The following is an 18,359-nucleotide window of genomic DNA, read 5'->3' as shown; positions in this document are numbered from 1 at the left end:
CAAGCGTCACAAGTGTCACACCGCTAATGGTTCACACCCATACTAAGAAAGATGATGAGAGAGGAGAGAGGAGAGGAGTGCTAGTAATGTTGGCTATCCCTCTAAGGAATCACGTGGCCAAAAATGAGAAGGGGGTAAGGCTCCTTATATAGTTAGGTAGCTTAGAGCCAAAGCTAGGGTTTTAGGAGGAAACCCTAATTCCCTTAGCTTAGGGACCAAGCAGCCCATGAACTCCCTTCCAATGGCCTTTGGACGAAAATTCTAGGGCCTTCCTAGAAGTTTTCGTCCATCCCCTTATAGGGAGGTTCTAGATCCCATTTCCTTAACTCTTAATAAATTGCCAAACAGCCCCTGCACTTTTAATTATTACAATTAATCCCAAAATTAATTCCAATTAATTTCTGATTAACTATTAATTAAATAATATGATTTTAATTAATATATTATTTTCATAATACATTAATAAATTGTTTATTTCAATTTATTACTCAAATAATAAATTCAACCTCTCTCCAAAAGTCATCCTATCTAGTTGTTAGTTATGAGGGCAACCCAAAAGGATTGTGCTACTATCAGTTTAAGTATATACCAATTATAGTTATGGGCATAGATACCTAATCCAATAGGAACACCTGAACTAGGTTGAGAAACCACTAACAATCTAGATTTGTGTGTGTTTTAAGGGATATACCATACGCCTTCTTATAAGCACGTTCGAGAAATTGAATTCCATTAGGAATTCGTAGATAAATTTACCTAATTGATCGTTTTATAATGAGTTGACCGTGTTCCTACTCAAAGGAAAAAATCAGCATTTTATGTTTAAAGGCGATTGTCCATCGTAGAGCATAGATTATGGAAGTCCAAATCGACAAGTTCCCGGTTTTGGAAGACTTCATGAGAAGTTCGGGAATACATCTAAGTTAGAAAACGAAGTTCTATAGCTAAATAAGTACATATAGGCGAATTTGATGTGACGACATTGGCTAGATCATGAGTTAATCTCGATAACTCTAAAAAGATGATGTGTAGGGATGATGTTAAGGTGCACTAGGAGTAGGATTCGGGGAAGAAATCTTTGTAAGTGGGGGAGAGTTGTAACACCTCGTTTTCACTCCATAGTGGAATTTAATATAATTTTTTTTATAAAATTCTAAGTAGAAACATATTGCTTTTTAGCCACACTGATCATGATAAACATGTAGAAGACATCAATATAATTTCCGTAGATATATAGAAAGATTAATCTGACTTCCTAGGAAGAAGTTATGATTGTTACAAGTTTTTTGTTCACCCGTATACGACAAAGGGCGCTATAGAATACGAATCAGAGATAGGATGCTTATTAGCCTTAAGAATCTAAATGAAAATCGTAGTAATCATAAAAGTGAGAACGTGCATATAGAGAACGTCCAAATCTTACTTCATATGAGAGAATTATGATTTTTTTTCAAAGTTTTAGGCAGCAGTGTGGAGACGGAAATCGAAATTCAAATCGGTTGATTCTTAGCTGAATGAATCAAAATGACAGTTGAAGATCTCGTGAATAGGATTTTGTCGATATAAAGATAGTCAAGAATCGGATTCATATGAAAGAGTTGTGATTTTTATACGGGTCTAAATAGTATAATCCCTTTTAATCACAACGTTAAAAATAAAGTGAGAATTAGCCGACAAAGTCTAAATGAAATTTGTACTACTCGTTGATAACTACGCGTGGATATAAAGAACATTGAAGACGAAGCTCGTATGAGAAAGATACAATTTTTAGAAAAAACGGAAGATTACATGTGCACTCAAGGCGTGGCGCACAGGGCTTCAAGAAGGTGGGTCATAGACAACCAAAATTGTTGCACATGCCAGCTAGGTAGAGGAGAGACGTCTCACTAAGGCATGGTATGCCACTTGGATAGGCGCGGTGCGCTTCACCAAATTACCTATAAATAGCTGCTTTAGCTTTCATTCTTCCTCACACCAACATTTATATCTCTCCCTCTCTTTAGTTACCAATTTTCTAAGAGTTTCGGAATTCTGGAGATTAATACTTTAGCATGGCTCTGAGATATCTAGGAGCCCGACGAAGAGAAGCTTTCGAGTTGGAGTTTTGCCCGTAAATTTTTTAAGTTTTCGCTAGAAACCCTATAAGTTAAGCTACAGTTACTAGGCTTTTAGGGTAATATATAATTATGTTTATATTAATAATGTATAAGTACCAAATTAGTCATTAATTCCGGTTAGATATTCTGATTGCTCTACTTACAGGAGAGGTGTCTGGAATGGTATGTTGGCGTGGTTGTTTGATTTCAAAAAAACTATAGGCTGAAATGGTATTGCCTCTTAACTATCCTGTCTGGATGATCCTTATTTGATAGCCATGAAAGTATATATGTAGATAGTGAAGAATCTTACTTCTACCAGATTATAGTAGATATTAATAACTTATAGTATTATAGGTAAATACTTGATATACACGTTACATGTCAGTTGAATCGTCAGAAGGATAGCAATTAATCGTCTTAGTAATTGTCCAGGAGAGTTATCTCACTATACTATGTGTTACATTATACATCCATGTATGTTAGGGTATAAAGAGCTAGTATAACCTCTAGTGCTTAATGTTAGTCTACTTGAAGCCACATGATCTTCATCAGAGACTTGATCTTCATCAGAGACTCCTGCTCATTCTAGAACAGACTTAACCTATAATAAGGTCTTTACTTCGGCTATCGTATAAATCGAAAGGTTATACCTTAATGACCTTTCATTGCATGATGAAATTGGCTAGTCTCAGGTCTTTATGAGTCAGACTCTCTAGCACAGAATACACCTTCCTTCATGTTCTAATGTGGTACTACCACATCATTATAGGTAGCATTTCTAGTTATTGGTTGCTTACCCTGGCTGTGATACCTCTGTTGATTGCTTCAATTATGTTTTCCTTAAATCCCTTGACTAAAGTCAGATACTACATCGAACATGGTACTATGAAGCGAGTAACTCACTTCGTAGATTTTATCTTAGTCAGAATTGATTTTCTATGACCACTAGGGTCAAAATAACATTCATCTTCTTATTCATTACCGAAATGATGGAAAGAACAGACATGAAAAAACAAATTCAACTACTAGTTCCTTAGTAACCTTATGACTCATCTTGATTCAAAGTATAAATCTTGTGCTTTTGGCAGTATGGGCCCATACTACCTTCCACACTTATCCATACTTATTCCAATAACTATCTAGTTGTTCGCAAGTCACCAAACATAAAATCACATAACAACTTAACACATATGAATGTGTCAAAGCTATCATATACTATAATCTCCATTAGGATCTCTTCCGTGCATATCTTCAACAACAATTCCACTATCCTTGTTATAAATTCTTTCATGTGTATTGTCCAGTCTGCATGGAGCACTATACCATAATTTATTCTTGTGGTATGGAGACAAGCGTTCTCCAACTTCTTGTACTACATACTACTTCGCATACGTAGACAAAATCTCAGTCTATTGAGTCTGGAAAGTCAGTCAGCCTTAATCTCTTTGTCTTTCCTAAATTCCTCTAAGTACTATACAACACCTTATGTAACTTCAGTTTCGACACTGCTTGAAGTTTTTGTCACTATCTCCAGTTCTTTCGAATATGTAAGTAATCACTGCTTCAATCTGGTTGGCGATGGAAACAGTAGATGATAGGATCACTTCAGGGATTACAGGAAAAGTTTTATCATGCCACCAATCAAAAGTGTACTTCACATGGACCGTACTCCTCCAGACTTACTATTATTTATGATATCCTTCGATAGGTATCATTCACCATCGAAGTCTACTTATCTTCTTGAAAATTTATATACTAGTTCTAATAAAGTAATTAAACATTAGAACTCTAAATACATAAAGTTTCCAGATCAAGGTCGACAACAGACCTTGAATCTATTCTAGCAATCTAGGTAGGCAACCTAAGGCATGCTATAATATAGATCATTTGGCACATAAAAGTAATTAAGGCACATACCCTAAAGTATTTTAGTGCTTGTGTCAATTCAAGTATACTCATTAAATTATAATAGATACACACCTCATGATCATTGCTTAGCATTCTAAGTTTAAGTCAAGAAATCCTTAAAATTCTCAGTTCTCTTAAACTTATGCTTTGATGCCAATTGTGACATCCTCTAATTTTTAGAACCAAAATAACTTTCTTTACGCTATAAAAATCATGATACATCATTTGTGGAAAATCGCAGTATATAAAATCATTTTGAGAATAAAGATTGTCTCAAATAAAATCCTAATGATATCATTATCAATACCGATACATAAGTAAGAACGTAAAGAACTAATGGGCATGAAAATTTTTGTAGGTTGTTTCTTAATCGCTCAACATTCTAATCAAGTTCTAGTAGCTTAAGTCTTGATACTCGTGATGCATACAAATTGATTGGGACAGGTCTAGAAACCTGGTGAGATACATAGGGATTTCAATCCCACAATGTTATTATATATATATATATATATATATATATATATTAATCCTTCAAAACCAACTGTTACCAAACAATATATCTCAAATATAGATACCTATAAACCAATCATACCCATCCCAACCAATCCTCAAAGATCCTAGTCCATAATTATCAAGAAGATAAACCGTTTTAAATCAAGGGTTTGACTACCAGTTAGGGCTTCCTTGTCTAACGCCTGTGTTTTCGGGCTTGCCATTTTTAGCAATGTAATAGTCTAGGTTAACCTTTGTAACCCGTTTTAAAATAATAAGATTGTATTATTTGAGTATTATGTGTTTTGTGCTTAATTTCTTAATTATGTGGTTTGATTAATTAAGAATAAAAAAATAAGTGTCAAAATTTAAGTGTAAAATAAACTTGATATCTTTGGATAATGTTGTAGTAGTTGAAACGAGGTTTCCGAATATATAAAGAGCGCCAGAATCTAACTTCGTATGAGGAAGTTATGATTTTCTGAAGTTTCGACTTAGCGGTATGCAGCCCGAATTACTCGATTTGAGATCAAGCGGTTTTTAGCCAAAGCATGGAGTTGGCAGCGGTAGTATTTGCCTTAAAGATATGGAGGCATTATATTTATGGCACAAAGTCTAAACTTTTCACTGATCATAAGAGTCTTCAATATCTCTTTAATCAGAAGGAGTTGAACATGAGGCAACGACGATGGCTAGAGTTACTCAAGGACTACGACTGTGAGATACTTTACCACCCTGGTAAAGCAAATGTTGTTGCTGATGCTCTCAGTCGGAAGGTAAACCTTGAAAAGAAAAGGCCAAGAGCGTTGAGAATTGAAGTTGTCTCGACAATTGTGGAAAGTATAAAGAAAGCTCAAGAGGAAGCTTTGGAGAAAAATGACCGAAAGGAAGAACGTTTGGGCAAAACATTAGTGTTCGGTACAAACAACCAAGGGTTGAAGGTATTCCAAGATAGGATTTGGGTACCTAAGACGGGCGGAGAAAGAGATCTTCTGATGGAAGAAGCTCACAAGACCATGTACTCGATTCATCCTGGCAGTACAAAAATGTATAGGAATTTAAAACCCTATTATTGGTCGCCGACAATGAAGCTTGATGTTGCTAAGTATGTGGCCGAGTGTGTAACTTGTGCTAGGGTTAAGGCACAACATGAGAAACCGTATGGGAGTTTAGAACCTTTACCCGTACCCATGGGTAAATGGGAAGACATCACCATGGATTTTGTGACTAAACTGCCCAGAACAAGGAATGGTCACGACATGATTTGGGTGGTCGTTGATTGCTTCACTAAGAGTGCGCATTTCATAGCAGCCAAAGAGAAATGGTCTACGAATAAACTTTCGAATTCTTACGTGAAGGAAATTGTAAGGCTTCACAGTGTTCCGTCAACGATTGTGTCCTATCGTGACAGTGTTTTACCTCGAGATTTTGGAGGAGTCTACAAGAGGAATTGGGTACCAAGTTGTGTTTGAGTACAACTTACCATCCGCAAAACGATGGTCAGAGCGAACGAACGATTCAAACATTGGAGGATATGCTAAGAGCATGTACCCTAGAATTCCAAGGTAACTGGGATGAACAATTACCTATAGTAGAATTCTCCTATAATAATAGTTTCCACTCAAGCATTAAGATGGCACCTTGTCACGCTTTGTATGGAGAAAAGTGTCGAACGCCAATAATGTTGGCTGTAAGCTGGAGAAAAGCAGTTTATGGGACCTGAAATAGTCCATCAGACTGCCGAAAAGTTGAAAGTGATAAGGGAAAGGATGTTAGCTGCTCAAGATCGACAAAAGAGTTATGTTGACAAGAAAAGACAACCAATAACCTTTGAATTTGGAGATTCAGTTTTACTTAAAGTCTCGCCGTGGAAGGGCCTTATAAGATTCTATATGAGAGGGAAGTTGAGTCCAAGGTTTATTGGACCATTTAAAGTTCTTCAGAGGATCAGGAATCAAGCTTACAAGCTAGAGTTACCGGAATAACTGGAGGGTATTCATAACACCTTTCATGTGTGTTACTTGAGAAAGTTCACGGGAGATGTGCCGAACATAATTCCGATTTCTGAGTTAAGGTTGGATGAAAAAAAGAGGTTGATCAAAGAACCTGAGGCAATCGTTGACCGTAAGACTATGAAGTTGCGACGCAAGATGGTCGATTTATTGCTTGTGCGCTGGAAACATACGAATGGACCAAATCTCACTTGGGAAACGGAGAGTGACATGATGAGTCGCTACCCGCAGTTGTTTGGTGATATGTGATTCTGGGGACGGAATCATCCTAAGGGGGAGAGAATTGTAACACTCGTGTTTCTAGCCTAGACATTTATATTGAGTTGATAGTCTAGGTTAACCTTTGTAACTCATTTTGAAGAAATGAAAAGGAATTATGTGAATATTATATGAATTATGTGTTTTATGCTTAATTAATTAAGAATAAAAATAAGCGTCAAAATTAAAGTGTGAGATAAGCCCAATGTCTTTACATAAAGTTGTAGTAGTCGAAACAAGGATTTCGGGGATATAAAGAATACCAAAATCCGAGTTATAACGAAGAAGTTATGACCTGTCGAAGTTTCGCAACGAAAACTGGCACGGAGCTGAATGTCGTAAAAAGTGAGTTTTCGATAAACTACTTTTTAGCCTTAGTGATCTAAACAAAATTCGTAGTATTTGTTAAACCGAGAAGTTCGATAAAAAGAATGCCCAAATCTGACTTCGTATGAGGAAGTTATGATTTTTCGAAGTTTCAGCTTAGCAGTAGACAGCTAAAAAACTCGAATTTTAGATCGAGCGATTTTTAGCCAACACAAACTAAACGAGAATTGAAGGTCTCGTCATTAGGAGCACAACGGTAAAAAGTCTGACGAAAACGGACGTCGGATGAAGAAGTTATGAATTTTTAACGGATTTCCTGTCCCAGTCTGTTAAAAATAATTATATAAAATTTCAAATCAAAATTAGCCGACGAAGTCTAAACAGAAGCTGTAGAGCGTAATTTTAGCTACGCGTGCATATAAAGAACGTCAAAAACGGAGCTCGTATGCAAAAGTTATGAATGTTAGAAGATTTTGGCACAAAATTCGAGAAATTTCGCATAGATAAGCTTCACCCGGAAATGCCACGTCACCCTCGCTGCATGCTTAACACGTGTCCGAAATGGTTGAGTCATCCAATTAGTTGGCAGTCGCGTGTCACTTCCGGATTCAACCGAAGTCTCGGCCCTCGCACATCCGACGCGTGGATAGTGACTCATCGCATTTGAAGCCTTCGCATGAGCCAGGAGCCACCCACCTCGGATCCGAAGTTCGGTCCAATCAAAGCCCTCCAGCGAGGCCCTCGCATGCGCAACCCACGTGCGAGCAGGTGCTGCCTCCTTCGGATCTGCTGCCGCGTGGCTTCTCTCCTGACCGTCCGATCAGCAGCTCGCAGCCTTTAAATAGGAGGGTGCGAACCCTCCCGGCTAGAATTTAGAAATTGGCAATTTTGGCCCCCTTTTCACTATTTTGGCTATTTTCACATCCCCCGAAGCCCGGGTACTTATTCTAAAGCCCGGAATACGCCACGAAGTGCCCAAGAAGCTCGGAAAATTTATTTTTTCGGTTTCGAAGCCTGACTTTTACAAAGCCCGGTTTCTCAATAAAACTCCCGGTTTTATTAGAAACGATCGTTTTAGGAAATGAGATCCCGAAGATCCCGAGAAGTACGATTCCCGAGCCGAAGCTCTGCCCGAGAGAAGTTCGATTTTTGTGAAGATCCTCCAGATCTGCTGAGGATTACTACTTCTGCAAGTCGTAGTGCTGTCCGATCATCTTTTGATCAAGTGAGTGTATACTACCTTTCATAAATACGATAATAATACAAGTATGGTTTGAGTGTATTAAGTATATTGTTGTTTATATGCATGAGTGTGTGGTTACTTTCTTCTAACGCATAATTATAAAGTATTTTATACGAAATATGCGTTATGTGTATATTTTGTATTATATGTGTGAATGTATATTCACTCTCTTCTATCTCATGGATCTAAATTGTTTTCTATGAAATACGTGTTATGTGTGTGTGCGCCTCATCTGTTATGTGGAATAGGTATTGATTAAAGCATGCTATACAGGTTTTTAAACTATGTATAAAAATGTATATTTTTATCTACTAATATGTTGGGTAGAACATGGGTAGATAGTTGGTGTGTAATAAACAGATGAGAGGCCTCGTTGTTGTTTTGATTCAGTCATCTAGCGGAGTTTAGATGACGACCACGGACTTTTCCAGATAGTCTTGTGGAAACATTAGCAGGTTCGCCACCTGTAGGTGTTAATGAACTCGGGTGTTCATTCACTGTACTCCATCCCCCTCATGGTTGCCTTATTTGACTTATATTGCTGAGGAACCCCCGAAGCATGTGTTGTCGCCCCGATGAAATATTCTTAGACTAGGTCCCTTGTGTTAGTTATTTTAGGGACATAAAGTGAGAATAAAGGGAATGGGTAATTGGGTTATTGTTGGTCGGTGGAATTAAATATAATTATTTATTGTGGGTTGAAAACCCTATATGCTCACTAGGCTCCCAAGCCTGACCCACTCAGTTTTATTTGTATAACAGGAAGTGGCGCAAGGGCATAAGATGGACGAACCATCAAGTTGTTTGTTTACAAGTTTGTATATGTATACATTTGTTGAATGACTTGTAATGTTATCGTTTATGCTTATTGGTCTGTATCGGAACATGACACCCCGAGTTTTGATTATATAATGAAAATACATTTCTTTTATGAAATGCTTTGGTAAACATTGTTTTATCATGTTTTGTTTTTGGGAACAAATTCCGCAACTCTTTCAAATCAAAAGGATTTACTCTGAAATTATTTTAAAAGCATAAATGAAAATCGGTCTTTTCTGGCCGAGATTTTGGGGATGTCACAGTTGGTATCAGAGCATTAGTTTAAGCGAACTAGGAATTTGTAGGATTTCTAGACTTAAACTTAGAATGCTAAGTGGAATTTTGAGATGTGTGTCTGTTATATTTTAGACACGAGCACTAGTTTATTTTAGGAAACTTGCCTAAAATGCTTTATGTGCTAAATGTTATATGTTGTCATATATGATATTATTTGGTCGGATCTATGGTCTGTTGCCGACCGGATCTAGAACCCTTATGTGTGTAGGATTCTAAGCGTACGTCTACGAATTTAGAACTAGCATGTAAACGTTTCAGAGTGATAAGGATGATTTGAATATCTATCGTGAATGAGGATCTAATTTCACCTTATTCGGTGTGTAGATCAAAATGGTGAGAACAAGAAGTGGAGTTAGAAATGCTGATGAAAACAGGAATCAACCACCAGTGATTGAGCAAATACATGTCGTAGCATCAACACCTAAGCCAATAACCATGGCTGGTGTGCAAATGATGATTCAAACAATGTTGGATCGTCAGATGGATGAAACTAGACGGTTGCTTCAACAGAATTGTGAAGAACTGTCAATTCGTGCGGAAGAACCCGAATTAAATGAAGGGCACTTGGAAGGTGGAAACTTCAGTGGGTCTGTTGGTCAAGCCAACCCACCGATAGTTAGGCAAGACAACCACGATGGAAGGAATGATGGAATGGGATGCAAGTACAAGGACTTTCTAACTTGCAAACCATCGACCTTCAATGGAAAGGAGGATCCGATTGGAGTTATGGATTGGATCTCCGAAATGGAGTTAGCCTTTATGGCTTGTGGCTGCAGAGGCAAGTTGCAGACTATCTATGCAGTGCGTCAATATCGAGGTGGAGCCGTTCGTTGGTGGAACACTCTAGGGAAGACGTTAAGCCCTAATGAGCCACTGCAATTGACATGGGCAGAATTCTTGGTGCAGTTCAAACGCAAGTTCTGTTCGGCCCAAAATCTGTTGGAACTAGAGAACAAGTTTTTGGCATTGACGAAAGGCAGCATGTCAGTTGATGATTACACCAATAACTTCACCGATAAGATGGAGTTTGCCTTGCGTATCGTCCCAGACGAGCTGACAAAGGTGGACCGGTATGCGAAGGGACTCCCATGGGAGTACGAGGTGCCAGTACATCAGGTACATACTCTAGAGGCAGCTATCTGGGCTGCCAAGTCTGTTGAGAACATGATTAAGGGGAGAACCACCGACAAGGTTGAGGTTGGTGAGAAGAGAAAGTTTGAGGGAACATCTGGTTCCAGTAAGAAAAGCAAATTTTCGAAATGTGATTCGAAAAAGTTTGGTGGAGGAAAAGGAGGAGAAGCGAAGTGGTGTGATAAGTGTAAGAAAAAGCACTTTGGGAAATGTAGCGAGGATGTAACCTGCTACAAGTGCGGAAAAATTGGGCATTTTGCCAATGAGTGTCCGAACAACAAAAGGATGTGTTTTGGTTGTAATGAAGAGGGGCATATTTTGAGAGACTGTCCGAAAAAGAAGGAGGCAGCTAGGCCCAACATTCCATCAAAGCCGAAGGCGAGAGCCTTCCAGATGACACTTGAGGCTGCGAAAGATGAAGCTGATGTCGCTTCAGGTACCTTTCTCGTAAACGAATTACATGCTCAAATTTTGTTTGATTCTGGAGCCAACTACTCCTTTATTTCGCATGAGTTTAGTAGAAAGCTAGTTTTGCCTGTTGATAGACTAGATAATGCTTTATTAGTCGAAGTTGCTAGTGGCAAGTTTGTACCTGTTAGCCATCGTATGAAAAACATCTTAATCGACCTTAATGGGAATAAGTTTCACGAGGAATTATTGCCTATTGAACTTAATGGTTTCGACATCGTTCTGGGAATGGATTGGCTTAGCGCCTATGATGCCGAAATTTTATGCAAGAAGAAGATAGTTAAAGTAAACCCGCCTGGGAAAGATTCGTTTATGGTGTATGGGGACAAACGCAGAGTGAATTCCGGAATCATTTCCCTAATGAAAGCCAGAAAGTGTTTGACCAAGGGATGTACATCATATTTAGCATTCGTGATCGATGCTAAGAAGGAAAAGAAGGTGATGCAGAGTATTCCAGTGGTGTGTGATTATCCGAAAGTATTTCCCGAAGATCTTCCTGGATTACCACCTGATAGACAAGTAGAGTTCAGAATAGACTTGTTACCAGGGACCACGCCAATAGCAAAAGCACCTTATCGATTAGCACCGTCGGTGATGAAGGAGCTAATGATGCAACTTCAGGAGTTATTGGACAAAGGTTTCATTAGACCTAGTTCATCGCCCTAGGGAGCTCCGGTGTTATTTGTGAAGAAGAAAGATGGAAGTATGAGGATGTGCATCGATTACAGAGAGCTGAACAAGGCAACAATAAAGAATAGATATTCGTTGCCAAGGATTGATGACCTATTTGATCAATTGCAAGGTTTGAGCTATTTCTCGAAGATCGATCTAAGGTCAGGATATCATCAGCTAAAAGTAAGAGAGCAAGATATCGAGAAGACTGCATTCAGAACTAGATATGGACACTACGAGTTCTTGGTTATGTCGTTTGGACTAACCAATGCTCTGGCAGCATTCATGGATTTAATGAATAGGGTTTGTAATCCGTTCCTTGATAAATCCGTGATAGTGTTCATAGACGACATTCTGATTTACTCGAAAAACTAGGAGGAGCATGGCAGACACTTGCGAGAAGTGTTAGAAGTTTTGAAGCAGGAGAAGCTGTATGCAAAGTTCTCCAAATGTGATTTTTGGATTCGTGAAGTCCAATTCTTGGGTCACGTGGTCAACCAAGAAGGGATAATGGTTGATCCAGCAAAGATTGAAGCTGTGATGAAGTGGGAACAACCGAAAAGTCCCACGGAGGTCCGGAGCTTTTTAGGATTAGCCGGATATTACCGAAGGTTTATCCAAGGCTTTTCTTCGATTGCTACTCCATTAACAACTTTGACCCACAAAGGAGCTACTTATGCTTGGAGTGATAAGCATAAAGAAGCATTCGAGAAGCTAAAGAAGAAGCTATGCGAGGCACCGATACTTTCTTTACCCGATGGAGTTGAAGACTTCGCTGTTTATAGCGATGCGTCTGGGGTTGGATTGGGTTGTGTTTTGACCCAAAGAGAAAAGGTGATAGCATATGCGTCTCGACAGCTGAAGGAGCATGAAAAGAATTACCCGACTCATGATTTGGAGTTGGCAGCGGTAGTTTTCGCTCTGAAAAATATGGAGGCATTACCTCTATGGCACGAAGTGCAAACTTTTTACTGATAATAAGAGTCTCCAATATCTCTTTAATCAGAAAGAATTGAATATGAGGCAACGACGCTGGCTAGAATTACTTAAAGACTACGACTGCGAGATACTTTACCATCCCGGTAAAGCTAATGTTGTTGCTGATGCTCTCAGTCGGAAAGTCAATTTGGGTGGTCGTTGATCGATTCACTAAGAGTGCGCATTTCATAGCAGCCAAGGAGAAATGGTCTATGGATAAGCTTGCGAATTCTTACGTGAAGGAAATTGTAAGGCTTCACGGTGTTCCGTTAACGATTGTGTCGGATCGTGATAGCCGTTTCACCTCGAGGTTTTGGAAAAGTCTACAAGAGGAATTGGGTACAAACACTTGAAGATATGCTGAGAGCATGTACCCTGGAATTCCTAGGTAACTGGGATGAACATTTACCTTTGGTAGAATTTTCCTACAATAATAGTTTCCACTCGAGCATAAAGATGGCACCTTATCAAGCTTTGTACGGACAGAGGTGTCGTACGCCGTCTTGTTGGCTTGAGGCTGGAGAAAAGCAGTTTATGGGTCCCGAGATGGTCCATCAAACTGTTGAAAAGTTGAAAATAATTAGAGAAAGAATGTTAGCAGCTCAAGATCGTCAAAGAGCTATGCTGACAAGAAGCGAAGGCCAATGACCTTCGAAGTTGGAGATTCGGTTTTGCTTAAAGTCTCGCCATGGAAGGGACTTATAAGATTTGGTAAAAGGGGAAAGTTGAGTCCAAGATTTATTGGACCGTTTAAAGTTCTTCAGAGGATTGGGAACCAAGCTTACAAGCTCGAACTACCAGAAGAACTGAATGGAATTCACAACACTTTTCATGTGTGTTATTTGAGGAAGTTCACGGGAGAAGTTCCCGACATAATTCCAATTTCTGAATTGAGAATTGATGAAAACAAAAGGTTGATTGAAGAACCAGAGGCAATTGTTGAACGGAAGACTAAGAAGTTGCGACGCAAAATGGTTGGGTTAGTGCTTGTCCGATGGAAACACACGAATGGGCCGAATCTCACCTAGGAGACAGAGAGTGACATGTTGAGTCGCTATCCGCATTTGTTTGTTGATGAGTGATTCCGGGGACGGAATCATTCTAAGGTGGAGAGAATTGTAACGCCTGTGTTTCCGGGCTAGCCATTTTTAGCAATGTAATAGTCTAGGTTAACCTTTGTAACCCGTTTTAAAATAATAAGATTGTATTGTTTGAGTATTATGTGTTTTGTGCTTAATTGCTTAATTATGTGGTTTGATTAATTAAGAATAAAAAATAAGTGTCAAAATTTAAGTGTAAAATAAACTTGATATCTTTGGATAATGTTGTAGTAGTTGAAACGAGGTTTCCGAATATATAAAGAGCGCCAGAATCTGACTTCGTATGAGGAAGTTATGATTTTCTGAAGTTTCGACTTAGCGGTATGCAGCCCGAATTACTCGATTTGAGATCAAGCGGTTTTTAGCCGAAGCAATCTAAACGTGAGTCGAAGATCTCGTTGTTGGTATCGAAGCGATGAAAAGTTAGGCAAGAACGGACGTCAAACGAAGAAGTTATGAATTTATAACGAAGTTTTTCTGTCCCGGCCTATTAAAAATAAATAATAAAAATAAAAATAAAATTAGCCGACGGAGTCTAAACGAAAGTTGTAGAGCGTAGTCTCACCTTCGTGTGGATATAAAGAACGTCGAAAACGGAGTTCGTATGAAGAAGATATGAATTTCCGAAGTTGATTAAATAATTTGTATTTAAATTTTATTGGAAAATCCGGCATTATCCGAAGAGGAGTCATCGGACTCATCCGAAGTACGCCCCGCATACACCGAGGAATGTCGACACTCGCACTCGAGCACTTCGGATACGTAAGTAGTGGCGATTTCGGACCAGTACGCCTCGCGTACTCCGAGGCTCCAGCCTCCTATAAATAGGATGCGAGGGCAGCCGACTCTTTTGCTATTTTTCTCTCTTCTCTCTCCCGTTTTACCTCGATTTGCATGCTAGAAGTACCCCGAAGCCCCGGCAATATTCTCGAGCCCCGAAGCAAGTCCCAAGATGCCGAAGATCCCGAGAAGTGCGATTCCCGAGCCGAAGCTCTGCCCGAGAGAAGTTCGATTTTTGTGAAGATCCTCCAGATCTGCTGAGGATTACTACTTCTGCAAGTCGTAGTGCTGTCCGATCATCTTCTGATCAAGTGAGTGTATACTACCTTTCATAAACACGATAATAATACAAGTATGGTTTGAGTGTATTAAGTATATTGTTGTTTATATGCGTGAGTGTGTGGTTACTTTCTTCTAACGCATAATTATAAAGTATTTTATACGAAATACGCGTTATGTGTATATTTTATGTTATATGGGTGAATGTATATTCACTCTCTTCTATCTCATGGATCTGAATTGTTTTCTATGAAATATGTGTTATGTGTGTGTGTGTGCCTCATCTGTTATGTGGAATAGGTATTGATTAAAGCATGCTATACAGGTTTTTAAACTATGTATAAAAATGTATATTTTTATCTACTAATATGTTGGGTAGAACATGGGTAGATAGTTGGTGTGTAATAAACAGATGAGAGGCCTCGTTGTTGTTTTGATTCAGTCATCTAGCGGAGTTTAGATGACGACCACGGACTTTTCCAGATAGTCTTGTGGAAACATTAGCAGGTTCGCCACCTGTAGGTGTTAATGAACTTGGGTGTTCATTCGATGTACTCCATCCCCCTCATGGTTGCCTTATTTGACTTATATTGCTGAGGAACCCCCGAAGCATGTGTTGTCGCCCCGATGAAATATTCTTAGACTAGGTCCCTTGTGTTAGTTATTTTAGGGACATAAAGTGAGAATAACGGGAATGGGTAATTGGGTTATTGTTGGTCGGTGGAATTAAATATAATTATTTATTGTGGGTTGAAAACCCTATATGCTCACCAGGCTCCCAAGCCTGACCCACTCAGTTTTATTTGTATTACAGGAAGTGGCGCAAGGGCATAAGATGGACGAACCATCAAGTTGTTTTGTTTACAAGTTTGTATATGTATATATTTGTTGAATGACTTGTAATGTTATCGTTTATGCTTATTGGTCTGTATCGGAACATGACACCCCGAGTTTTGATTATATAATGAAAATACATTTCTTTTATGAAATGCTTTGGTAAACATTGTTTTATCATGTTTTGTTTTTGGGAACAAATTCCGCAACTCTTTCAAATCAAAAGGATTTACTCTGAAATTATTTTAAAAGCATAAATGAAAATCGGTCTTTTCTGGTCGAGATTTTGGGGATGTCACACCTTGTCCGGTGTAAATCATAAAGTCACTCTAGCCATCAGAGTATTTTGATCAATATGGTATCCCATTCCATCTATGTCTTTCGGTTATGAACCCACACTAGCAATGTAATTCAAAAGACCGTCTAGGATGATTAATTGTTGTCATCTTACTTTGGGAGATTACCAGACATACCATTACAGTTACCTGATCTGGACCCATAATTTTTGGTCATCCAAAAGGAATAATCTATTGTACTCTGGTACATATTTTGTTCCATCGACACCTGAAAGTGTCACGGAACATAACTCTACTCTTCGTTCCTAACTTACACACATTATTCGAATGAGACTACCCAATATCAAGCTTAATTGAAATAGGCATTCACAATAAGTCTTATCTCATTAACGTGAGAAACTAGTAGGCTTCCAATACAAACTTTATTTAGGCAACACTATCTTGTTTCAGTGTATATATTCAACATAAAGCATTTAGGTATTAATATATTTTTATCTTTCTCTTTAATAGTACATCTTTTATTATTATCACCTAATAATAGATATATATCTTAACACATAAAGAACCATATTTGGTTCACATATTGTATATCATCAAATACATTTCTAACACATATTCTAGGCAATAAACATATAGCTCACATATAAACTTGTCGAAAAATATTTAATACTTTAAATAATACTTGTATTATAATCATGTTCATGAAAGAGACTATGCACTCACTTGACTTAGGTGGATGCCTGGTGATTTGGGAAGTGCTTCGCTTAACACCTTAACTTTTCCTTTGACATGAACTAAGTATGATTAATATTGAGTCTTAGTCTAATGTTCCTTGTGAGTAATGATAGTTTAAATTCCTCAATAACCCCAATGTCTATATCAAGATCTATCAAGTAAGGAGCAACCAGGTAAGATCATATCGAATATAGGTTTGTTTGGTATATACAATCTATTGTTTGGAAATCTCACTTTAAACACCTCACTAAATCCAGCCTAGACATCACCCACGTAAGTAGATCGATCAGTCTAATGACTTGGAATCACTAATAAATATTGTTTATTAATTCATGACACGACTATGAATATATGTGTGTGTGTGTATATATATATATATATATATATACAAATTACACTTGAAGTAAAATAAGTGTGGCTTAACTTATAGAGATTTTCGCAAAACGCTGGAGATTGCTCTGGCAGAACTTCGACCCAGGATCTTCTACTAGTCGAGCCTAGATACCCAAAGCCCTGCTAAACTAAAATACTCTTAAATCCCAAACAAATAACCAATATTTGAGCCTAAGAAATAGAGAGAAAGTTTAGAAATGGTGTGGAGAGGAATAAGGGTTAAGGTGGGTATTTATATGTTGAAACTCGACCAGGCATGCTGCACCTTTAAAACTGCACGTCGCGACGAATAGCCATGTCGATCCTCCCACTTTTTAATACATGTCATCTTTTTGCTGGTCCACGCCTATCGCTTTTAGGAGCGCGTGCCACACATTTTGCACGTGGCGCCATCGGTAAATCTTCAAAAATCTATATCTTCTTCATAAGAACTATGTTTTTGACGTTCTTTATATCCACGGATAACTATTAACGAGATATACAACTTTCCTTTAGACTTCGTCGGCTAATTCTAAGTTATTTCTAAAGTTATATTTTTAATAAAATTAAACTGTTAAAGTCCATGTAAAATTCTTAACTCTTCCATACGACATCCGCTCTCGACTGTCTTTATATCAATGGACTGCTAATCATGAGATCTTTATCTCTCGTTTAGATTGTTATTCCTATAATCGACCGACCTAAAATTCGGTTTCTATGTCGCAAACTACTATACTAAAACTTTGAAACTTAAGTTCCTCATATGAAGTTAGATTTGAATGTTCTCTATATGCACACTCTCGCTTTTACGATTTCTACGACTTTCATTTAGATTATTTATCCTGAATAATCTTCTATCAAAAACATTTGTTTATTGTTGTGACGAATAATTATCTTATTATATCTTAAGTGTCTAGCCCGAATCTACGGGGGTTACAACTTGCAATCAGATAAGAAGAATTTCTTCATCATTTTTGAGATGTTTTTTCTTTGGTTAACGTAGATTCCTTTGGATTTTTATTTGACTTGAAGTCCCAAAAATAACGATAACTCACCCATCATACTCATTTCAAAATTTATTAACATTACACTCCAAATTCTTTACTCAATGAGTCATTTGTGGACCCGAATATGATATCATCTACCTACACCTGAGCGAGAATTATGTCAGACCCTGAATGATTGATAAAAATGTTTCATCAATGGCTCTTTACTTGTATCAATTTTTAGTTAGGTATGTCACTAGCTAGCATCTTATA

This window comes from Lactuca serriola, chromosome 3, assembly GCF_051521515.1.
Source record: "Lactuca serriola cultivar US96UC23 chromosome 3, Lser_US96UC23_V15, whole genome shotgun sequence".
In the NCBI taxonomy this organism is placed as follows: Eukaryota; Viridiplantae; Streptophyta; class Magnoliopsida; order Asterales; family Asteraceae; genus Lactuca; species Lactuca serriola.
Note: the sequence above shows the minus strand (reverse complement) of the source record.